The sequence below is a fragment of the Neomonachus schauinslandi genome, chromosome 4, assembly GCF_002201575.2.
Source record: "Neomonachus schauinslandi chromosome 4, ASM220157v2, whole genome shotgun sequence".
In the NCBI taxonomy this organism is placed as follows: Eukaryota; Metazoa; Chordata; class Mammalia; order Carnivora; family Phocidae; genus Neomonachus; species Neomonachus schauinslandi.
The window spans coordinates 123,316,198-123,342,041 of record NC_058406.1 but is presented as its reverse complement, the minus strand read 5'-3'; the positions used below and the strand labels follow the sequence as shown (position 1 = coordinate 123,342,041).

Below are 25,844 nucleotides of genomic sequence, written 5' to 3'. Positions count from 1 at the left end.
CCTATGGCCATATGGAAGAAAGGGCCATGAAGAAACGCTTGGAACTCTTCCCCTCTCCCCCTGTGAAAGTAAACCAGAAGCTGTACCACATCCATGGGAGAAGCTCAGAAACACTGAAGGATACAGAGGCATTGATTCCTATTATATCTCCTTTTTTAACTTGCCTGTTTACTTGGACCAAAGCCAGAAAGATCTTGGAACATAACAACAGATGGTCAGGCCAATCATGGCTATACTTCTAAATGTGATACTTCTTGCTGGAGAAAATGAGCATAACCTCTGATATCTGGTAGATAACTACTGACCTGGCAAATGCTTTCTTTTCTATCATCAGTAAGAACAATACAATGCAATTTCCCACCAAGTGCCAGAAATAGCAGTGCACCTTCAGTGTTTTACCTAAGGGTTATTTCTGCACTGCCATAATAAGTATCCCACAGATCACCACACTGGTCCATCACGTTGATGACATTATGTTAACTGGATCTGGTGAACAAGAAGTAGCAAGCACTCAGGAGGCCTCTGTAAGACACATGTACAAGCCAGAGGATAGAGGATAAAACCCACGGAAGTTCAGGGATCTATCACACTGATGGTTTCTATGGTTCCAGAGGTCTGAGGCAGGAACTCTCCCATCTAAAGTAAAATTGCTACTCTTGGCACTATGTCCACTAAGAAAGACGTAACACAACTGGTGAGCTTCATATTAGGATGTGCTGCTCTGACTTATATAATGGGTAACCTATGAGGCTGCCAGTTTTTACGGGGGCCTGATTCAAGAGAAGGTTCTTCAGCAATAAAAGCTGCCCTAACTCTTGGGGCTATGCCTTAGCACACCCACCAGTACTACAAATGACATGGCAGACAGGGATGGGGGAAGGAGCCTCTGACAAGCATCAAGAATAAGAGTTATAGACTCCTTAGGGTACTGTCAGTAAGTTTTATCCATTTGGTTCCTGGCTTGCTACCAAGCTCACGTAAAGATTATATACCTGCCCATGGGAAACCAAGAGACTATATAATAAGAACAGCCCAGTCATGAACAATATTATCTGACCTACTGAATCATAAAACTGGACTGTACAAAAGCATTCCACTTGGTATGTTAAAAGCAAGACTGGGCCTGAGCAGGTCTGGAATGCACAAGGAAACTGCAGGAATACCTGGTACTGGCAGCATCTTCCTCGTGAGCTCTCTCGCCACACACTCGCAGGGAGCACCCTACGACCAGTCAGCAGAGGAGGGAAAAGACCTGCCCGCTTATGAATGGACATGCATGGCATGCTAGCCCCAACCAGAAATGAGACAATGCAGCCCTATTCAAGGATGGTCCTGAAAGAGTGGTGAAGGGAACTCTTCCCACTGGGCACAATTCTGAGCAGTATATGTGGTGTCAGGAGAAATGCATGCCCCAGGTATATATCTATGCTGACTTGTGGCCAATGGCTAATGGATGGCTCACTGGTAAAAGAGCTGGAAAGAACAAGATTCAAATTGTTTTTTAAAGGGGAGAGTAGGGGCGCCTAGGTGGCTCAGTCGTTAAGCGTCTGCCTTCGGCTCAGGTCATGATCCCAGGGTCCTGGGATCGAGCCCCGCATCAGGCTCCCTGCTCCGCGGGGGGCCTGCTTCTCCCTCTCCCCCTGCTTGTGTTCCCTCTCTGGCTGCTTGTGTTCCCTCCTTCGCTGCTTGTGTTCCCTCTCTCGCTGTGTCTCTGTCAAATAAATAAATAAAGTCTTAAAGGGGAGAGTATATTCCCATATGTTGTTCTTTCATCTTTTAAATAAAAATTTTTAGAAGTTTAAAAACGAGGAGAGGCTTGCAGATGTATGTGGATGAACTTTTCAACACAGCACAGAACGTAAAAAATATCTGTGTCCTACATAAAAGCTCACTGTAGAGAGGCTGTCAATAATCAGGTGGTCAAGATGACCGGTCCTATGGATGTCAGTCAGGCTTTTTCCCAATCACCCATTGCTTGCTCAATGGACCCATGACAAAGTAGACAAAGCAGTATTTCTTTGTTCTAATACCTTTGACAATTTATGGGTTACTTGGAAGGAGCGGAAGTTGGGTGTGAAAGTTAAGATTATCTTAACTGGTTAGACGACTGAGTGGCAGAAAGTTGCTGAAGATATTTACCAAACTCAAACCTAAGACTTCTGGAAATTCATGAGCATCCTGAGAGAATCAATCTATTAGATCTCAAAGAGAAGCTGGACTTATTTTCCACTGTGACCAGGCCTGAACTTCACGGGATCAGAAATTCCGAAGAAGTGCAGAAATATTTGAGAAAATGAAATCACTCTTTCGGAAGCAATTCACTCATTTTGGTGCTATGAATCATGGCTTACGCTCCTTTGCTTGCCTTTTTTTTTTAAGATTGTATTTATTCATTTGAGAGAGAGACAGAGACAGAGAGAGCACAAGCAGAGGGAGAGGCAAAAGGTGAGGGAGAAGCAGACTCCCCACTGAGCCGGGAACGGGACATGGGGCTTGATCCCAGGACCTGGAGATCACAGCCTGAGCCGAAAGCAGACGCTCAACCATCTGAGCCACCCAGACCCCCTCTTTGTTTGCTTTTGATGCTTAAACATGGAAGGTTCCTGAATGATCGAGTATCTGTCCTTTCAGTGTCACTCAGTTTCTGGAGTACTCATGTTCAATCTTTGGGCAATGTCTGTGTTTGCATGGCTCCCTGACAATACATTTCATTTTGTTGACATGGAGACCCATTATCAATAATAGAAACCTAGTATCAGAACTGCAGTAGTCCCTGACTCAATGCACCCTCAGTTCTCAAAAAGACTGAACTGGCTGAAGAGTGGTATTCTCCCTGATTTCATCAACAAGGACTGACTAACCCTAGGCTAAAAACTATGTTTTTATGATGAAATTTGGCTCAATTACCTTCTTGAGTCACTTTTAAATTATTCATAAAATTCATTGAGTAACTTTTGCCACTTGAATGCAAAAATAATAATCATAAAAATTAAAGGCATATAGAAAGGCATATAGAAAAATATCCATCATCTTAGCACACAACAGACATGTACAGTCAATATTTTTTGCATGTTTCATTTTTTTCTGTATGTCTATAAACATATATGGGTGTGAGAATATGTTTGTATTATGAGTATATGTGTGCTTGTGTGTTAAAATGATGGAACATATTGTTTTACAAACTTGTACTTTAAACTTCATAATGTACCAGTAGTGATGATTATTATTACTGTGTGCCAGGCACTGGGCTGATATTTAATCTTCACAGTAACCCTAGAAGATACTATTGTCACTCTCCTCTAACATGGGAGCAAACAGACACCGAATCAGGCTAGGTAACTGCCTGGTCACTGAAGCAAGTAGTTGGTGGAATTAGAACTTGAATTGATGTCTCATTCCAGAACCTGTGATTTAACACGACACTCTACCCCTTTCCTTCTCAAGATAACCTCAGGTTTGGTGGATGAATGCTTTCACCAAGGAACAGTCCTGTTCAACTGAAAGCTAAGCCTATCCCCTAGCCATGTGTGGTTTATCACACCATCCACCCTAATAAGAGAGTGGTCCCTGTCCCAGTAAAGTGACTGATCTGGATTTCCAGGAGGAAACTTGGATGTCATTATACAGCATGGGGAGGAAAATTATGTCTGAATTGAGGAGATTCAGTGGGGGCATGTCCAACAGTACTGTCAATGGGAAACTGGCAACTCAATAAAGATGGGACTACTACAGACTTGGATCCTGTGGGAATGAAAGTTTGGGGTCCTCCACCAGTAAACAACTTTGACAAGCTAAGGTGCTGGAAAGGGAAGGGGAACATAAAATAGGTACTAGTGATCAACTTGAGGCAAAAGACTAGCTACAGATGCCAAGACTATAGCAGTTTTGTTTTATTTTAGTTCTCTTCTCTGTTGCCTTCTCTGAACACTGGCATTGGTTCTGGGTGGGAGTATGAACGCACCAAATACAGTGAGTGTCGGTGGCTGACTGTGTTTCCCCCGAGTTAGGAACCTAAGTGTTATGCCCAAAGTGTAAGAGGGAATGCTATGGGACAGGAAGGGGAGGACTCTGCTGGATATCCTCTATGTCTTTTCAGATCCATCTCCACCCTGCTCCACGCCCTGGGATGCTGACCTCTATAGCCTGCACCCTTTAGGCTCCCTTGCCCTTTAGCTGCTGGTTGATTTCATCCCTCTGGCATGATGTGGGGTGGGAAAAAGCAAATACAACATGTATTTGTCATCTTGCTCCCTCCTGAGCAGGCTGCAGTTTGGTAGCTACTGTGTTCCTCCCTCTAAGGCCAAAAACTCCTGAGAGATGATCTTCCGTCCTGTGACTACAACTCCAACGGGGACAATATGCTACAATTCTCCACCTCAGTCCTTGGACAAGATTAAATTATCTGAGTCCTAGTTTCCTAATCTGGAAAATGAGGCTAGCAACACCTACTTCATATGGTTGTTTAAGCATCTGAGATAAGTAAAAGACCTAGCTCTGTATAAGTAGTCAATAAATTGGATCTAATACATAGCAATTTGTTTCAAATTACTTTTTATTCCTTTGTTCAACAAATACTCATTAAGCATTCATTATGCATTAAGCAATAGAAAGACAAAGGAAGAGAAATAAGAAAAAAATCCTACCTGCAAAGAACTTATCTCATGGGTAAGAATGATAAGCAATATAAAAATTTCAATAGTTCACTAACTGATGTTACATGTATGCATGGTACACCACGAAGGCAGAGAGATAAGCAATATAAAAATTTCAATAGTTCACTAAGTGTGATGTTACATGTGTGCATGGTACACCACGAGGGCACAGATGAAGACTGTCATATGTTCTCAGCCTAACTAAAAATAAAGCCAGGCAAAAAATTAATAAATAAGTAAAAATAAAAATAAAGCCAGGCAGATATGGGAGAAGTTTGAAAGAGATCACACTTGTCTGCTTCAATTTTCTCTGAAAAAAGGGTGCTAAAATCTTGTGTTGGAAATGAGGATGCTGTTTGGAGAAAAACAATGAGATTAAATCACTTGCCCCCTAATAATAATAATAATAATAATAATAATAATAAATTAAAGAAAGAAATCACTTGTCCAAGCTACTATCCAGTTAATGGGCTAGGATTTAAGTCGAGATTTGACCACCTCCAAAATCTATATGTACTTGTTTGCTATTCCACACTGTCTCACTTTAAATAAGATCATCCCTTCCTTCAAACTAAATCAGTCCAGTAACCTAACAATATTTAATATTTAGTGGCTAAGCTTATTATAAGCCAGACTGTGGCTCCTCGCTGAAGCCTTACTGACAGGTTTAACCAAGGAGAAACTGAAGCATAAAAGGAGAAGTAATCTGCTCCATGTGGTGGCATCGGGATTTGAACCCAAGTAGTCTGACTTCAGGGCTTGTACCTGTTATACCACTGCCTCTACAACATATATACACTCTAAAGAGTCCTTTGGAAATCAATGAAGGCTCATAAATTTATTCTTTTTTTTAAAAAAAAGATATTATTTATTTACTTAACAGAGAGACACAGCGAGAGAGGGAACACAAGCAGGGGGAGTGAGAGAGGGAGAAGCAGGCTTCCCGCAGAGCAGGGAGCCCGATGCGGGGCTCGATCCCAGAACCCTAAGATCACGAATGAGCCGAAGGCAGACGCTTAACGACTGAGCCACCCCGGTGCCCCTCATAAATTTATTCTTAAGTAGTCAGGACTGAAACTACGAAAAAGCAACCCTGCTATTACTATAAATTTAATCTGTGTTTATTCTGTGAAACTGAAGCAATTAAAATTCTGCAAAATCATCTTATGGCCAAGCACGGAAATAAAAGAGAGAAGAGGACTGATATAAGAACCCCACAACTAAAAACAAATAGAAAAAAAGCTATGTTGTTCATGTGGGAATAAAACTTAGAATTTTGTGGGAGGTTCATAGGTAAGTTAGGCTTTTCAAAAGAAGAGTGGTGGGGTGGGGGGCACCTGGCTGGCTCGGTCAGTGGAGCATGCAACTCTTGATCTCAGGGTCTTGAGTTCAAGCCCCATGTTGGGTGTAGAGATTACCAAAAAAAAAAAAATCTTTAAAAAAAAAAAAAAAGAGGGGTGCCTGGGTGGCTCAGTCATTAAGTGTCTGCCTTCAGCTCAGGTCATGATCCCAGGGTCCTGGGATCGAGCCCCACATCGGGCTCCCTGCTCAGCGGGGAGGCTTCTTCTCCCTCTCCCACTCCCCCTACTTGTGTTCCCTCTCTTGCTGTGTCTCTCTCTGTCAAATAAACAATAAATAAAATTTAAAAAGAAGAAGAAGAAGAATGGTAAAAGAATCTGCCTTCACTCTGTTGGCGAGTCACAATATAGTCTTGGAGACTGGTTTCCAGGGGCAGCTGGCTCACCTAGGGGTGGGTCTTGTAGCTCTAATGAGACTAAGTTCACATACTAACCCAGAATAAAAGAACTAACCTTGATATTCATCCAGTGAATCAACTCAGACAAGTCCAAATTGACAAAAAGAAGTGGGTCAGATGAGAACAGAACTTTCAGGGACCAGCCAGACTTTAGGGGGAAAGTGGTTTGCAAAGGTAGACTAACAGCTAGTAAATACTGTATTTATATGTAGTGGTTCTCATCAGGGGAACAGTGGGCAATGTCTGGGGATTTTTTGGTTGTCACAACTTGAGGGGGTTGCTAAGTGGCTACATGTCAAGGATGATGCTAAACATCCTACAACGTACAGGACAGACAGAAAGTTATCTAGCCCAAGATGTCAATACTGTTGAGGTTAAGAAACTAATATTTACTGAGTACTAATGCTAGGCACTATCTGAAGCATGCCTTACATCTAACATATCACTTGTTCCTCATAGAGACTCATCAAGTATCTTTATCTGCATTTTGCAGATGAACAAACCTAGGCTACAAGGTCCACATTCACACACAGCTTTGGGTGGTAGCACCGTATGGTGATCACAGCTCTGACCTGAGAGCCTGATGTGCACACACTGTCTCTGAATTCCTTATAGTACTACTGCATGCATCCCCTTCTTCTGAATCACCTTTGGAGATACAGGTTGAAGAGGGGAGAACACCAAGCATCCATTAGCTATCAGGTTATAGAAAAAAGGCCATGCACAGGAAAAGCAGCGTTCTGATTCTGCCACCAGGAGGGGTCAGGTTTGTGTAGCACTGTACGAGGAGTGGCCCAGCTTCATAAAACATCTTATGTCAACATCTAACCAAGAGTGTGGTACAGGATAGGCCCCGACTACTGGCCCCATCACAAGGACAATCAAGGGCTAAATTATGAAATAAGAAGGACACACGAAAGGATGCTACCATGGGGGGGGGGGGGGGAGTTTTAAAAAAATCATTAACAGATTTATTTTTTTTTTTATTTCGGGGCTGTAAAAAGTAGGAAATATGGATGAAATACCATGACAGAAAACTGTCCAAATTCATGTTATGTTACAATTTTGTTGACAAATACTGCTTAAAATAGATAGGCACTGATTAAGGCCTTTTTAAAATTAAGGTTTTTATTTCAATTCCATATAGCTAACATCAGTTAAGGCTTTTTTAAAAGAATTTTTTTCCTTCATCATTGTGCCCATGTTTTTGCCCATTACATGCACTTACTGTCCTGGATCTTGTCCATCTTTGTTTCAGACAGCCAAAAAATGTTTTATAAGAAAATCCAAAGATTCTCCAGCTTTTTACCTCTAAAATTTAAGCAGAGAAGTTCTTAACTCCATTTCTTTCACACATCATGGATGCTGTTTGGTACTGACTAGTGGACCTTACCCAAAATTACAAGACAGATACATTCGTAAGTATCGTATCCACTCTCAACTAGTATGGCAAAGAGGGGTTCAGTGATTTGCAAGTGATTATACCAAGGCATAAGGGAAATTAAGAACAATCCTGTTCCGAAAGGCAAGAAGCAGACCTGGAAGAGCTACAAATTTTCTTCAGTAGGGGGGCAGGGGGGCAGGGGTGTTGGTGCTGGATGTTTGGAAACAATGGTCCTAAAGGAGGGAACTGACAAAGGAAGAGACAAAATAAAATCCCCGTACAGACCTGGGGTATGGCATAGGAACTGGTTTGGAAAATGGGGACTGACCCAGAGAATATGAAAAGGAATGGGCATGGGGAAGGGGGCAGGAATTATTCCCGAGCACAGGCCAAGAGAGTTGGGTTTCATTTTAAACTACATTAAAAGCACCTTAGGAAATTCTTCAAACTAACTAGTTACTTTACTGAAAGCCTACTGTAATAGTATATAATCTGTATCTGTTTATTTCCACGTTTCAGAATACTAGCTCCAAACACATCCGATAGAAACAAAGCACATCTTTGTCACATCTGTAAATTAAATTCACTGCACAACAGATTAAAAATCTAACAGGATCTGAAAATGGAAGATAAAGAGTAACCTCCCCTACAAATATCACAGGATGAATCAGTTACAACTTTTCCTGTTTTCCTTCCTTACTAATATATCCTTCCTCTAATTCCCACCCCACGCCCCTGTTTGATTTTTCCCTCATTCTGTAATCACAAAGCAGTCCTAGTTTTTCCAAGGTTTATCGCATCTCTTATTCGAGGTACCTTTTATTTATCCTGATTCTTGATAAAGAAAAGTGGTATTAAGAATTAGAAATAGAATATGTGTAGGGCGCCTGCGTGGCTCAGTCGTTAAGCATCTGCCTTCGGCTCAGGTCATGATCCCAGGTCCTGGGATCGAGCCCACATCGGGCTCCCTGCTCCGCAGGAAGCCTGCTTCTCCCTCTCCCACCCACCCTGCTTGTGTTCCCTCTCTCACTGTGTCTCTCTCTGTCAAATAAATAAAATCCTAAAAAAAAGAGAAAAGAAACCACTTTCTAAAAAAAAAATAAATGAAATATGTGTAAGATATTCAATGTTGGGACACAATATAGAAGAATGGTCTGCACCCAACAATCTGACAGCAGTATCCAAAAACCTTGATAAAAGTTACATGAGTCTGCTGGTTCTCTGAAACTGGCTCCATTTAATACAGATATTTAAGGAAAGGACTGAGTGAGGAGGTAGAAGTAACAACAGACAATCCTCTGTTTTCCAATACTAGACTCAAAGCTGCCAGGATAAGGAAGAAGATCCTAAACTGAGTCCAACTGGTAACATGTCCCTCCACTGTCCCTACCAACAGGGTAGGGATGTTCACTGCAGCTGCAATGCTCTGCTCTATCCTTCTCAGCCTCCTAAGGTCTCTGTCTTGGGTTCCCCATAACCAGAACACCTGCCCTCTTCCTGGCTTCCCAAGCTTTTCCACTGGAAGGCACACTCCCAGCGTATGTTCCAGGAAGATGGGAACACAGAACACTTTCAAGGATGATTCCTGGAGGACTGTGATCACTGGCAGAGTCATGGGTTGATGGATGATTATATGAGGCATGAGAAAAATGAACATGGAATTTCACACAGAATTAGCAGTGGTAAAATACTGCAGGTCCTATGAAGCCTTGCTCTGGCTCTCTGGCTGGGAAGACTGGGAGAAGTGAGAAGGAACCAAAAATAAAAGCAACTGCCAAAGAACCCCCACAAAGAACAATCACCATCACATTTCACAGTCTCTTTAGAGAACCTTCCACTCTAACCCCCCGCAATCCATTATTCCTGCAGTAACCAGGATCATTTTCTTCATCACTATAAATCTGATAATTTCACCCCATTGCTTAAATTCTTTCCATTGCTTCCCACTGCCCTTAGAATAAAATCCAAACCCTGAATTATTGCTAATAGCCTACAAGCACCCACATGCCCTAACCTTTTCCAATCTCTCCAGCTGCATCCCACCAGTGCCTCCCACCACCCTACTCACTAGACTCCTGTGGGAACAGCCCCGTTCCTACTTCTCACACACAATGAGCACTCTCCCATCTCATCTCGAATACCTGTGTCCCCTCTGCCTAGCATGCTCTCCCATCAGCTCTTCACACTGAGGCCCTTGTGCAAGCCTTTGGGACCACCTAACTACAGTGCTCCTTCCCCACAGTAATCTGTCGTCATCCTGGTTTTTTTCCATTTTAGCATTTATAATCATCTAAGATTACATCTTGTATATTGAAAACCTCCCTGACTAGAGTGTAGAAATTGTGACTTACGTACTGTCATGTACCTAGGGTACACATTTCATTTATTCTTTCAACAAACAGGTGGAGAGAGGCACGTAAAAATTGCCATTTGCCAAAGTGTGCGAGATTTTCGAAGTAACCAAGGGCTCATCATTCCTTAATGTCTCCTGAATCATCAATTTCTCCCTTTACTAGATTAATTCCATTATTAAACATACTAGTATGCTACAGTACTCTTAACAAAATCCTGAAAAATATAGATTTATTTAACAGATACTTGCATAGTGTTTATCATGTGCTAGAAATGTGTAATTAGTCTGCACCCCATCTTTTATTATTTGTATGAATGATCCTATCTGATATGTACCCTTAACTAAGGCTTTTGAAAACAAGGAGAACTCAGGGTAAACAAAGCTGCTTATACAGTGTGATAAAGGAAACTGTACTTCAAAGCAAATATTTGCTTTCAAGATTCTTTTTCTGACAGTAAAACTTTACTGGTTAGCACATAAGAAGAAATTTAAATTGTGGTATGATTTAAATATATAATTGGTAGTAAGTTTTCTCCTTATAGCTAATATAAGGTAAGGACTTAAAGCTAATATACTACAATTTAAAAAATAGATGTTTAAAAATTTAAATTAAAAAAATTTTTAAAATAAATTGTAGTATATTAGCTTTAAGTCCTGACCTTATAATAGCTACTTATTAGTAAAAATAATCTGCAGATTTTTACCTTAAAGTTTTAACATTTAAAAAATTAGGACTTTTATATTTATTTTCCTTACCAACTCTTTCCTACCAATAGAAACTGCAGCTTCATCCTAGGAATGGTAAAATAAATACAGTTGACACCTCTAAGTACTCAAAATCAACAAAGAGAGTAAGTTAGGCTAATGCATGTCCTAGAATGGGAAAACCCCAGTCGAGGTTTGGGAGGCAACAGGAGAGAAAATTAAATTTCAGAAATGTCTATAGATGTTCTAGAGACAAATTTTAATTTATCAGAAAAAGTCACATGCAAAATAAAAGCATTCATTCAACTGGAGTATGTGCAAGGATATGTTGGTAATGAAACGAAACAAAATATATTAAACCAGATGCTGGTATCAAACATTAAAGCCGGAAGCTTCTCACAATAGATAAATTCAAGTATCTTCTATCTCTTTTCTCTGAAGAACTAAGAGCTTCTGGCATATATCTTCTCCATACATACAGGAAAATAAGAAAGAAGTATGAACATTTTATTAGTTTAAAAATAAAGGAAAAGAAGGTAAACTACATTCTGCAGACCAGAAAGAGGAAGAGAAAGTTCAGTCTTACCCAGTTCAGAAAACAAAGCAGTGACAGTATTATTTGTGCGTAGAGATGCAAAAACAAAATAAAGCTGGGAATAATTCCCCACAAGAAAAACCAAAGCTGCAGATGTTACTCCATGAAGTCTGTCTTGCCCTAATGGTTTCCTGAGTGAGTCTGTGTAACTTTTTAAACTTCTGCGTGTCCATTTATGTGGGTGTTGGGTATGTTGCTCTCCCTACACCTCTTCCCTTCTATGAATCCAGATCTCAGTATCTTCATTTGGATCTTTTTATGTAGTACTAAATTTCCCCCTGCCTTCTTCCTTAATTGTCCATATTGTAGAAGTGATTGTTGAAGCTCAATATCTAATGATTTAAAGACCTGTAAAAAAAAGAACTTTAAGTTCACTTTTACTTAAAAACAAAGAAGTGGATGTCTTATATTTCCTTAAAAAAGTAACTGGAGGGCGCCTGGGTGGCTCAGTTAGTTAAGCGACTGCCTTCGGCTCAGGTCATGATCCTGGAGTCCCAGGATCGAGTCCCGCATCGGGCTCCCTGCTCGGCGGGGGGTCTGCTTCCCCCTCTGCCCTCTTCCCTCTCGTGCTCTCTGTCTCTCATTCTCTCTCTCTCTCAAATAAATAAATAAAAAAAAAAAAAAAAAAAAAAAAAGTAACTGGAATTTTTATGTGCGTGATTCTTGCCCTCCAGGAGCTAATATGTAGCAAAAAGAAAAGATAAATGCCCAAAGAATTACAATTCAAAATAGACTGTGATAAATTCTCTAAGAAAAGTATGAAAAGTTTCTAGAATTCAGAGGAAGAAAAAAACAAACAAAACACTTCCAACTGAACTTATCTAAGTATTTGGGTTGGTGAGGGAGGATATGAAGGCTGAGCACTCAAAACAGAGAGGGCAGCAAAAGTCCTCAGTACAGAGAATAGCCATTCGTTCAATTCGTCTGAATTCCTGCCCACTTACAGGAAAACATTCACTCCACTCGATAAAAACAGAAACTGTCAAGAAGCAACACTCACCTTTGGCTTTTACATGGCATTATCATTAAAGCCTTATTTTATTTTCATAGTCACAAGCATAAATTGGAAATCACTTTTCTTACATATAGGAGACAAGGCTGGAAAAGTGCATTTGAAATCACGTAGAGAACTCTGAATGCCAGGCTTCTCACTCTGGATTTCATTCTGCAGATGAGGGTGTAAAGGCATTCAGAAAGGGAACTTGAAAGGTTGTAGGTGTAGAGAATGGAATGAAATGGAGGAGGGCTTAAAGAAACAGGAGTTTGGCAACAATAAGAATGGCAGGTTTGCAAAAAATTGACTGGAGAAATAAGTAATAGCGATTTGCTATTGCATGTGGAGTGTAAGGTGGAAGGAGGCATTAATACTGCCTCAAGGTTTTATTCCTGGGTAACCAGAATAAATAACTAGAAAAGGGGCGAAGGGGGAGCAGGGCAAAATGACAGTGAATTGGTTTAAGTAATTACTAGCCCTAGCTGGAAATGTCTGCATCAGATGCACAAATCTGACACCTGGTGCCAGGCAGTTTCCAGGCACTCAGGATACAGCAGTGAACACAACTGGCAAGCACCACAGCCCTCATGGAACTTACCCTCTAATGGCAGACAAGAGATAATGAACAAGTAAATAAAGAGATAAATATATATTATAGGAAGAGTGGGGTTGTATGGAATTTTAATTAGGGTCTGACTGAGATAGTGACATCTAAACAAATACCTAGAGGTGAGGGAGTGAACCATGCAAGGAGCCAGGAAAGAGTCAGCAACTAACACACCAATATTTTCAAATAGTTTCACTCCGTGATGCTTTTGAAGTTAGCAGCAATTGCAGTGTATCTCTTTGGTGACCCAGTCCTATTTCCTTGGGCTAGTATTCAGTGTTCCACTTCCTGACTCTATCCTAGCAGATCAAAAAAACTTCACCAATAACACAGTGATAACAAACTGCCTAGTAGGTCAATTTGTTTACACTGGCTGTTTATATTCCCTACATGGGAGAAAAGGACTACATTTTAAAACAACAAGACCAAAGCACTGTTGGAACATGTTTGTAAAAAGCTTAAGAGACAATCATCTTGTTCTCAAAGCAATCATTGATGTAGCAACTTTTGAGACTTGTGATTTAAATCAAAGGCGCTGAAGAATGATTATGAATCATGCAATTAAGCTACCAAGGAGGATGCTGCAGAGAGAAAAACCATTCACAGCACCATAAAACTGTCAAAAATAAAAACAGTACAATTACCAAAATCAGAAGTAACATCATTCTTTGATTTTATAATTCGTTGTTCAGCAGAGCTGAATTCTACCCTAAACTATGCATTTTATTGGTTCTGGATCCTGGGGCCTCATCCTTATCTGTAAAGGGCAGCTGTTGTGATTTTTCAGATTCCTTTCAATTCTGAGATTCTATGTGGCTAGTTATGATTCCTATGATGTTTAGTTTATTTATGTATTTGGGTACTCTGGTTTACGTCCTTTTGCAATAATAGTACAAATAAGCACCCATCTCAAGTAACACAACTTGTAAGTTCTGTATAAAAGTGATAATGACCTTCTTTTAAACAAGCATACCGGAGCTTGGTGTTAAAAATGAGGATACCCTCTCTGAAAGTGCTGCCTTTTTCATCCATCTTTTAGATCAGCCTTTAAGACTCTGAGGCTTCTGTATCATTTGAGAGTGGATTAGACTTGAAACCAGGTGGATGATCACATCTCTAGTAGGTGAGAAAAGTAATGAGACCTTATCTGGTGGGATTCAGTCTCTGAAATTCCAAAGGAATCCCCAAGCATTTCTAGCTACAACTCTGCGGAAAGGTTTTCCGGTGTTGACAGCTTAGAAGATTAATGTCCATCTAAATGCATAATACCCAACGTTATTGTGGACTATGCGCCAGACGGAATTAAGTACTAACTGATTTAATCCTCATAACAATCCTATAAAGATGGAACTATCATTATCCTCATTTTACATATGCAGAAACAAAGTCATAGAGAAAATAAGCAAATTGCCCAAGTTTTCACAATTAACAAGTAGATTCAAACCCAAGCACTCTAGCTTCAAAGCCTAAGAGCTTAACCTCCACAATACACTGCCTATGTAAATCCTGGTGTCCCTGTTTAAATAACAGTCCCATTACCAATCGCACTCTACTTGCAAACTGAATAACGCGAAGTCAAAATAAAGCTGCACTGCAAGTTCATTATCGAGTTTCTCCTCCAGTCCTGAACCACAAACTAGAAATGTATTTTAAAGAATATAAAATCTCACTACCTGAGGTCTCTCGAGATTTAGGGAGGTGTGTGGAGCAACGCAAATGTTTTCTGTCTCGGCGGTAATGCCGTGAACAAGTGCTGCAAAACTAGAGCCGGACCCCGTGTCTCCCTGCCTCTAGGGGTTCACGCCAGGGGGCCGCCCTTCCGCACCAGACGCTCCTACTACGCACGGAAGTGGCCCAGGGGCCGGTCCTACCAAACCACACCTGGCTCGAACGCGCCCACGGGGGTTCCTTCACCTGGCGCTCGCGGCGCCCAGACCCCTCCCCGTACTTACCTTCGGGGACCCTCGCCCGACGCATAGCGAGCGGGAAACGCCGCCACAGCTGCGCCACGCTCTACGGGCCTCCGCGCCGCGCCTCCTACCCCCAGCGGGGCCCACCACCCTCCCCGCCTTGGCCCGACCTCCTGATTCCGCCCCTCGCAGCAGGCCCCGCCCACACCAATCAAGGGAACCCTTTAGGCCACTAGCTCCGCCCAAGGCTAGGGGCGGGGCTTATGCTCACTCAGCTCTGCCCCTCGCTCGCTAGAAGACTGTGGACCAGCGTGAAGGTGCCGGCTGGATGCCGCCGGGAGGCCCTAAATAAATAAAGCGGGGAGGGCGTGGGGGTGCGTGACCCCGAGGGAGGAGGTGCGGGACACAGGCAGAGGGGACGGGGAAAGGGAGACAGACAGCCATGTAGCAAAATGAGGAAAGAGGCTTAGGGGAGGGGAAAGAGAAGGCGCTCTCCCCAGGTTCTAGCCGAGGCGTAAGACTGGGTGAGACCTCTTAAAGCAGCTTAGTTCACTTATTCAGCGCATTAGCTAATCTCATTCTCCTCGGGCAGGGTAGGACTCACGAATTCAGGGTTCCATGCATGAGAAGTCATAGGAGCTAGGATTTAGGGGGGCAAAGAAAGGAAGCAAATCCTTTACTGATCTCCACCACACATCCTCGTTTTTCATTTTAAAAATTCTGGAAAGGAGTCTCAGTAGGAATCACTTCAGACTTACTCATTCCTTCTCCCCTCAAATAGCTCAGGCACTTTTCAAGAGAGCACACGCATTTCACCCAGGCCGAGTTTGGCATTAATGCCCACGGTGTACTACAAGGTTTGCGACTACATGTATGGATAAAGGAAAAAATCAGACCACTCAGAAGGAATTATTTTAACTATTAATTTATTTGATTTTTGAAGGTGAAAAACTATTTGAGGAATCAAGTCAAACACTAATTGAATTGTGGTGGTACACAAGGCCCACTTTACTAACAAGCAGCATTTGCTGGAAGAATTTCAGAAAACAGTGCCAAGAGGCCAGCCTAGCTGTGTGGCCCTAAGGGAAGTCACAATATCTGAAGCCCCAGATCTGCTTATCTGTAAAATGAAGAGATTAGGCCAGGTGACCTCATGACCTCTAAATGCCCTTCCAAATGTAATTTCATCCTGGTAGGCTCAACAATTAAGGGCAAAGGACCATAGGGAAAGTGCTGTCCAGTCAGGAGCCACACAGAGAAATTGGGAATTTTTAGAAAATGCTTCAGGGATCTCTGGCATCACTTCATCCAAGCTCTCCTTTCTGACTTTTCTATTTGCTATAATGATAACTCTTGTCCTAGCTAAAAACCTCGGACTCTTCCCTCTCAGTCCTCACATTTGGTCACCAGGTCCTTGGCTTTTTCCATTACAGAGTCTCTTCAATGAACTTTCTCATTTGCACTGCCATCTCTGTATAAAGTACAAAATGAAAGAACTCAGGTTCTTAGATCTGACCCTCACCTGTTTTTTCCACCTAATCTCCAACTACTGTGACAGACTGTTTCCTCACTGTACAGTAGCCACAACATACAGCTGACATTCCTGCCACTGAACATTTATATCCACTGCTTCCCAGCTCAGAATACTTCTTAGTCCTAGCTACCTGTTCAGATTATGATAGCTCAGCTCAGGGATCTCTCTATCCAATAAAATACTATAACACTTAGGATCTGTACCTCTCAATGTGGCAACTTAGCAGGCCTACCTCATTTTGTTTTTTTCTGTTATTTATATTTATCTCCAAAACTAAACTGTAAGCTCCTTACTGGATAACCCTAGGCCCCAGCCAGTTAAGAAAGAAAAAGCTATTTTCAGTATCTCAAAAAGCCTAAAAGAAATTATATATTCATCTACAATTAGGCTGTTCAAATTACCTAGAACAGCAAGATTTTTTTTTTAATTAAAAAAATTTGTATTTTTATTTTTTAAGTAATATCTATACCCAACATGGGGCTCGGACTCACAACCCCAAGATCAAGAGTCACATGCTCCACTGACTGAGCTAGCCAGCCAGGAGCCCCAGGATTCTCTGTTTTTATCTGAAATTATATGACACTGAAATAACACCAATTACTTCATGTTAACCAAAGCTCTGATGGGCAGCTAGATGTGACTAGCTGATCATGTTCAAAATGGCTCCATCAGTAGAGCATGTGACTCCTGATCTTGGTTGGGGTCTTGAGTTCAAAAGTTCAAGTCCTACGTTGGATGTAGAGATTATGTAAAAAAAAAAAAAGAAGAAGAAGAAAAGAAAAGGGAAAATAAATTACTATTAAATAAGACTTTTTTTATAAAGATTTTATTTATTTATTTGACACAGAGAGAGAGAAGAATCACAAGCAGTCAGAGTGGCAGGGAGCAGCAGAGGGAGAAGCAGGCTCGCCGCTGAGCAAGGAGCCCAATGCGGGACTCGATCCCAGGACCCTGGGATCATGACCCAAGCCTAAGGCAGACGCTGAACAACTGAGCCACCCAGGTGCCCCTAAATAAGACTGTTTTGAAGACTAAATCTATGAGATTCACAGAGGTACATAAAAATAAAAATAGCCAGCCCGTTCTTTTGTCACCCCATTGCCAAAACAAGTGAAATACCCATAGTAAGTGCTTAAGAATATATTCATTAGTATGATTATTTTCAGCTTTCCTTAAGCCCTCTCTCTCCTTTGCTTTAATTAAAATACTGGCCTTTTCTTTTCATGCAAATAAGATTGTAAGAGTTTCCCTTCAATTTCAAATAAATTTTTAAGAATAAGATAAACAAGAATCACACAGCACTTCTCAGAGTGGGACTAGAAAGGTTTTTAGTGTCCAAGAAATAAAGCCTCAAATCACGGTAAATTGCCTATGTCAAGGGGCCCTACATACTACTAACATCTTTAGAGAGTAAATTTTCCTTAATTGCAACCTTACCCAGATGACAAAAGTAGAAGCAGAACCAAGTTTGCAGAATGACTACCAAGTAAGAGTGAAAACTGATTTGCAATCTATCAATGGCCCCTTGTGTTTTGAAAATGTCACTGGCATGTTTAAAGGAGGCCCCAGAGCTCTGAAGTCTGGCCCAGACAATCTATAAATCACTACTCACAGCAAACCTTTATAATATTCTGGATGTTTAAAAAGCATTAATAGGCAGATTAAACAACAGTCACACTTCATTTTACAGACTGGTTGTACCAGAGGCTACTGGTTATAGACTCTTGGAATGTTTCTCTTCCTCTTCTAAAAATGTGAAGTAACTATTAAGATTAGAGCCTTAGGGGAACTTCTCAATCTGGCCAAGATGTAGTAACAAGGACCATATTTACTCTCCCACCTGAACCAACAACAACAAAAAGAAGCCAGACAAAATATATAAAACAACAGTTTTCAAGATGGGTATCATGCAGTGAAGGAGACTGATGCCTCAGAGATGGGAAATGTACAAAATTGGCCCTAGCTTATCACCTTCAGAGAACTTACAGGCCACGGCAGGAAAAGAGGGAACTGCAAGAGCTGTGAGACCAGGGAGAACAAGATAGCTAGCATTCACAACTCAGATATGGAGACAAGATAACAACACAGAGAATCCCAGAGATCTGCAGAGGGTCTTCCTTGGGAATTCAGTAGTGCTGATCAGTGTATGCCTGTACTCAGGGTCATGGAAAGAACAAACCATCTCAAAGCATTAGAAGGAAAAGTACTGGGCACTCACAGAGGGCCAAGAACAGTCGCTATTCACACCAGGCCAACTAGAAATGTCCCAGTTCAACAAGACAGAGTACTTAGAAGGGTCTTGCCCTAGTATTGGAGAGTAATTAGCCCTAGACTAAATGCTGCTTGAGTGCTGCCCAAAAATAAAAAGCAAGATCCAAAAGGATCAAACTATTTTAAAGTTATTTAACTGCATCTCAAATTAAAATTCAGGCATGTTTATAAAAATACAAAAATATTCAGCACCCAACAAGCTAAAATTCACATCTGCCATTCAATCAGATATTCCAAGGCATGCAAATAAAAATATGACCCATAATGAGGAGAAAAATCAATCACTGAAACTAACAACTGTATAGATATTAGAATTAGCAGACAAGAACATTAAAACAGTTATTATAATGGACATATATTCAAAAAATTAAGTAGAGACAAGGAAGGTATAAAAAATTTCTAAATCCAATTTAGAGATGAAAACAACCATCTCTAAGGTGAAAAATACACTGGATGGGATTAATGGAAGAATAGACATTGCAGAAGAAAGGATTAGTGAACTTGAAGACACACAATATAAAATTTCCAAGATGAATTGTAGAGAGAAAAAGGAATTAAAAAAGGAATCAATAAGCTATGGGAGGGGTGCCTGGGTGGCTCAGTCATTAAGCGTCTGCCTTCAGCTCAGGTCATGATCCAGGGGTCCTGGGATCGAGCCCTGCATTGGGCTCCCTGCTCGGCTGGGAGCCTGATTCTCCCTCTTACTCCCCCTGCTTGTGTTCCCTCTCTCACTGTGTGTCTTTCTGTCAAATAAATAAATGAAATCTTAAAAAAAAAATAAGCTATGGGAAATCTTTAAGCAGCCTAACATACTTGTAGTTGGAGTTCAAGAAGGAAAGGATAAAGGTAGGCTGGGGAAAGATCAGAATAGACATTTGAAGAAATATGACTGAAATTTCAAAATTTGATGAAAATTATAAACCCACAGATCTCACAAGCTTGATGAACACAAACACCAGAAACACAAAGAAAACTACAAGATATTTCATAATACAATTACTAAAAACCAGGGGTGCCTGGGTGGCTCAGTAAGCGTCTGCGTTCAGCTCAGGTCATGATCCCAGGGTCCTGGGATCGAGCCCCGCATCGGGCTCCCTGCTCCATGTGAAGCCTGCCTCTCCCTCTCCCACTCCCCCTGCTTGTGTTCCCTTTCTCACTGTGTCTCTCTCTGTCAAATAAATAAATAAAATATTTAAAAATAAAAAAAATAAACCAGTGATAAAGCAAAAATCTTAACGGCAGCCAGGGGAAAAAAAGGCATGCTAAAAATGGAGAAACAAGAGCAAAGATGACAGATTTCTTGTCAGAAACAGTGCAAGAAAAAGACATTGGAGCAACCTCTTTGAAGTACTGAACAAAAAAGCTGTAAACCTAGAATTCTATACTCAGCAAAAAATATCTTTCAAAACTCAAGACAATATAAAGATTTTTTTCAGATGCACAGAAACTGAAAGACCATAACAAGAAGACTTGCACTACAAGAAATGTTAAAGGGGGTCCATCAGACAGACAGAAAATGACTCCAGATTTCTGGAAATATACACTAGGAATGAAGAACAGTGGAAATAGTAACAAGAGATGTGTTGGGTTTTTTTACAATTTGTATCTTTTAAAAGATAATAACTGTTTAAAACAACAATAGTAATCATTTATTGTGGGTTTTATAGCCTATATGTAAGTAAAATGTATGACAACGATAGCATAAAGGTTGGGAGGAGAGACATGGAAGTATATTATGAAAGGTATATTGTATAATTAAGCGTAAGCATCCTATAAGTGACATCGCATAATTCATTTGAAGATAGACTATAATAAAGTAGTATACTCAAACCCCAAAATAAGGTAGAAAAAGAGGAAAGAGGACACAAAGAACAGATAAGACAAATAGAAAACAAGTAACAAGAGAACAGACATAAACTTAACTCATATCAAGAATAACATTAAAGACAATGGTCAAAACACCACAATTAAAATTTGTCTTACTGGATAAATAAAACAAGACCCAACTATATTTCACCTACAAAAAACTATACTTCAAATATGAAGACACAAATAGGTTAAAAGTAAAAGGATGGAAAAAGCTATACCATGCTAACACTAGTCAAAAGAAAGCTGGAGCAGCTATAATAATATCACATAAAGTAGATTTCAGAGCAAATAATATTACCAGGGAAAGAGAAGGTCATTTCATAGTTATGAAGAGGCCAATTCATCTTGAGGACATAAAAGTCCTAAACATTTATGGGGGCGCCTGGATAGCTCAGTTGGTTAAGCATCTGCCTTCAGCTCAGGTCATGATTCCAGGGTCTTGGGATCCAGCCCCGCATGGAGCTCCCTGCTCAGCGGGGAGTCTGCTTATCCCTTTCTGCTGCCTATCCCCCTGCTTGTGCTCTCTCTCTCTCTCTCTAGCAAATGAATAAATAAAATCTTTTTAAAAAAAGTACTAATCATTTATATATCTAATAACAGAGCTTCAAAATAAATGAGAAAAAACTGAAACAACTTGAAGGAAAAATAGGCATATGCTATTTTTAGAGGTTTTAAAAACACTCTCATAATAATAGCCCAAGTAGAAACAAGATCAGCAAGGATATTGTCTTAATCATTTTGGTTCACTATAACAAAATACCACAGACTGTGTAGCTTATAAACAACTGAAATTTAACTTTCATGGGTTCTGGAGACTGAAAATTGGAGATCAGGGAGCCAGCATGGTTGAGTGAGGGCCCTCTTCCTGGTCTATGGCCAGTATCTTTTCTCTGTGTCCTCACCTGATAGAAGGGAATAAGAAGTTCTGTGGGTTCTCTTTTGTAAGAGTACTAATCTTATTTATGAGGGCTCCACCTTCCTGACCTAATGACCTCCCAAATGCCCCACCTACTAATACCATCACCTTTGGAGGTGAAGATTTCCATGTATGAATTTGAGGGTAGACACAAACATTCAGACCACAGCAGATATAACAGACCCAAACAATACTATTAACCATCTTAACCTAACTGACATTTATAGATCACTATAAGACACAAGAATATAATTCTTTTTCAAATACACACAAGATATTTACCAAGATAGACCATATATTGGGCCACAAAACAAGTTTTAATAAACTTATAAGAATTTAAGACATACAAAGTATGTTCTCTAACTACAGTGAAATTAAGTTAGAAATCAATAACAGAAAAACATCTGGAAAATCCCCAAATATGTGAAATCAATATACAATTCTAAGTAACCCATGGGTCAAAGAAGAAATCAAAAGGAAAACTAGGAAATATTTTGCACTGAATGAAAATTAAAATACAACATATCAAAATTTGTGGATGGCAATAAAGCAGTCCTTAGGAGGTAATACCCATAATAAAAAAAGAAAGTTCTCAAATCAGTGACCTCACTTTCTACCTTACTAAACAAAGGGAGCAAATTAAACCAAAGTATTATGCATAGAAAGAAAGTAATAAAGATCTGAGCACAACCAATGAAAGAGAAAAAAGAAAAATCAATGAGACCAAAAGTTAATTAAAAAAAAAAATCAGTCAAATTGCTAACCCAGACTAATCAGCACACACACAAAAAGACTGAGAGAGACACCTGAGTGGTTCAGTCAGTTAAGCCTCCAACTCTTGATTTCTGCTCAGGTCATGATCTCAGGGTCCTGGGATTGAGGCCTGCTTCAGGCTCCGTGCTCAGCATAGAGTTTGCTTGTCCCTCTCCCTCTGCTCTTCCCCCATTCAGGCTCTCTCTCTATCAAATAAATAAATAAATAAAAATAAAAAAAAAAATAAAAGGAGAGCACCTGGGTTAAGGCAATCAGTTAAGCATCTGCTTTTGGCTCAGGTCATGATTACGGAGTTCTGGGATCGAGTCCCAGGAGTCAGGCTCTCTGCTCAGTGGGGAGCCTGCTTCTCCCTCTCCCTCTGCCCCTCCCCCCCGCTCATGCTCACTCTCTCTCAAATAAATAAATAAAATCTTTAAAAAAATGTGGGGGGCGTGCCTGGGTGGCTTAGTCGGTTAAACGTCCAACTCTTGATCACAGGGTTGTGAGTTCAAGCCCTGCATTGGGCTCTACACTGGGTGTGGAGCCTACTTGAAAATAAATACATAAATAACTGTTCTTCACCGAGGCCTTTCCTATATAAAATAGGCCTTCCTCTGTTATCTCTGTAATAGTAGCTTATTCATTTTCTTCATAGCACTGTGATCACAATTTGCTCTTTATTTCACTGTTTACTGTTCCCCTGTTCCTGCCCCATTAGAGTTCAAGGTCCATGAAAGCAAAATAACATATCCATCTTGTTTACCATAACATTTGCAGGGCCTGGGGCATATAACAATGGGGTGCAAATTATTAAATGCATGGACCAATTTCTTCAGTCCCTTCAAGTCTGCCTCCACAGCCTGTCTGGCATTTGTCCCTTTATATCTGACAATATAGGTCTGAGCCTTCCTGTTGTGCTAACTTTTTTAGTGGTCTCCCAGACTCCTTCCTTTTCCTATCCATATTGTAGAATGCTGTCTAAGACAATTCAATTCTAGTCACATCATTTTCTCTGTTCAAATCCTGTAATAATTTTAATGCAATCTTTATCAAAATTCTAACAGCCTTGGGGCGCCTGGGTGGCTCAGTCGTTAAGCGTCTGCCTTCGGCCCAGGTCATGATCCCAGGGTCCTGGGATCGAGCCCCGCATCGGGCTCCCTGCTTGGCGGGAAGCCTGCTTCTCCCTCTCTCACTCCCCCTGCTGGTGTTCCCTCTCTCTCTGTGTCTCTCTCTGTCAAATAAATAAATAAAAATCTTAAAAAAAAAAAAAAAATTCTAACAGCCTTGTTTTGCAGAAATGACCCTCAAATTCATATAGAATTGCAAAGGGCCCTATATAATCAAAACAATATTGAAAAAGAACAAGGTCTCATACTTTCTGATTTCAAAACTTACCACAAAGTTATAGTAATGAAAACAATATAATACTAGCACAAGGACAGGCCTATAAACCACTGGGATAGAATTGAGTCCATAAATAAGCCCATATATCTATGGCCAACTAATTTTCAACAAGGGTGCTAAGATCATTCAACGGGGAAAGGATAGTCTCTCCAAATAGTGGTTGGCCAATTGCGTATCCATATACAAAAAAATGAAGTTGGATTCCTACCTCACACTCTATATAAAAACTAACTCAAGATTGATTAATGACTTAGGGCACCTGGATGGCTCAGTCGTTAAGCGTCTGCCTTCAGCTCGGGTCATGATCCCAGGGTCCTGCGATCGAGTCCCACATCGGGCTCCCTGCTCGGCAGGAAGCCTGCTTCTCCCTCTCCCACTCCCCCTGCTTGTGTTCCTGCTCTCGCTATCTCTCTCTCTGTCAAATAAATAAATAAAATCTTTAAAAAAAAAAGATTAATGACTTAAATATAAGTTAAAACTATAAAAATCTTATATGAAAACATAGATATGAATATTCATGACCTTGGATTTGATAATGGATTTTTAGATATGACACTAAAAGTATGAGCAACAACAACAAAATAGATAAATTGCACTTCATAAAAAATTAAAAACCTTTGTAAAAAATCAAAATTAAAAAATTAAAAAACTTTGTGAATCAAAGACTATCATCAAGAAAGTAAAAAGACAACATATGGAGTGGGAGAAAATATTTGCAAATCATATATTTGAAAAGAGTCTAGCATCGAGAATATATAAAACTTGTACAACTCAACAACAAAAAGATAAACAACACAATTAAAAAGTGGGCAAAGGACCTGAATAAACATTTCTCCAAAGAAGATATATAAACAGCCAACAAGCATATGAAAAGATGTTCAACATCATTAGTCATCAGCAAAATGCAAATCAAAACCACAAAGAGATACCATGTCACACACACTAGGATGGTAATAATAAAAAATAAATAATAAAATGATAAAAAAAAAAGAGTGGAAACCAAGTGGTGGTGAGGATGTGGAGAAACTGGAGCCCTTGTATTTGTTGGTAGGAATATAAAATGGTGCAGCTACTGTGGAAAACAGTTTGTCAGTTCCTCAGAAATCTAAACATAGAATTACCATATGACCCAGCAATTCCACACCTATTTACCCCAAACAACCAAATACATGTGCCCAAATAAATATTTACATGTACATGTTAATAGCTGCACTATTTACAATAGCTGAAAGATGGAAACAACCAAATGTCCATCAAGGGATGAATGGATAAACAAATTGTGTTATATATATTCAACAGAATAGTATTCAGCCATAAAAAGTAATGAAGTACTGATATATGTTACAATATGGATGAACCTCAAAAACATGCTAAGTGAAAGAAGTCAGACACAAGAGGGCACATCCCAAATAAATCCACTACTTGGAATAAGTGAATCCACTACTTGGAATAAGTGGATCCACAGAAACACTAAGCAGATTGGTAGTTGCTGGGGGGGGAGGTGCGGGCACGGGAATGGGAATGGGAAATTACTGCTTAATGGACATGGGGTTTAACTTGGGGTAAAGAAAATGTTTGAAACTAGCTAGAAGTAGTGGTTACACAACATTGTAAATATACTAAATGTCACTGAATCATTCATTTTAAAATGGTTAATTTCATGTTATGTGAATGCCATCTTAATTTTGTAGAAAACACCTTAACAATATCCCACTGATGACTAAATAAAATCTTATTAGCCTAGCCTCCTAGAGCCTTCATATCTGACCATCACATAATCCTACTTCCCCTTCATGCCTCCCATTCTCCAAGCAAAACAAGCCCTTTCCTCTACGTGCGACACAGAACCTCATTTCTCTACAGACATAAGTCCTGCTCTTCTTTCATGGCATTATTCAAATACAAGCTCCTTTAAGAGTTTTTTCTCAGTCTTTTAGCGGGGCATACTCTCTTTCCTGTAAGCTTCTACGAGCATTTTATCTGCACTTGTTGCTTTCTACCTCAGAGTTGTTTGTTTGTCCTCTATTAGTCAATAATCGTTGGCAAGATGCATATGTGATTCATCCTATTATTCCCAATGTCCTTAGGATATTCTTACACGGATCAGCCACATAATATTGAAAGAAACAGATTAATAAAAA

At 40.2% G+C, this 25,844-nt stretch overlaps 1 protein-coding gene across 7 annotated transcripts in view; it reads right to left on the bottom strand.

Annotated features, from left to right (window-relative positions):
* Nucleotides 1-25,844, bottom strand: part of LOC110579077 (serine/threonine-protein kinase Sgk3) — a 137,634-nt gene that overhangs the window by 67,112 nt on the left and 44,678 nt on the right. For 5 of the 7 annotated variants that reach the window (XM_021688615.2, XM_021688619.2, XM_021688622.2 and 2 more), the window contains exon 1: nucleotides 14,999-15,118. The exons of the other annotated variants lie outside the window; for them this stretch is intronic. The gene's annotated coding sequence lies outside the window, so the exon portion shown is untranslated. Of the gene's footprint in view, nucleotides 1-14,998; nucleotides 15,119-25,844 lie in introns of those variants that run through there. 7 annotated transcript variants of the gene reach the window in all.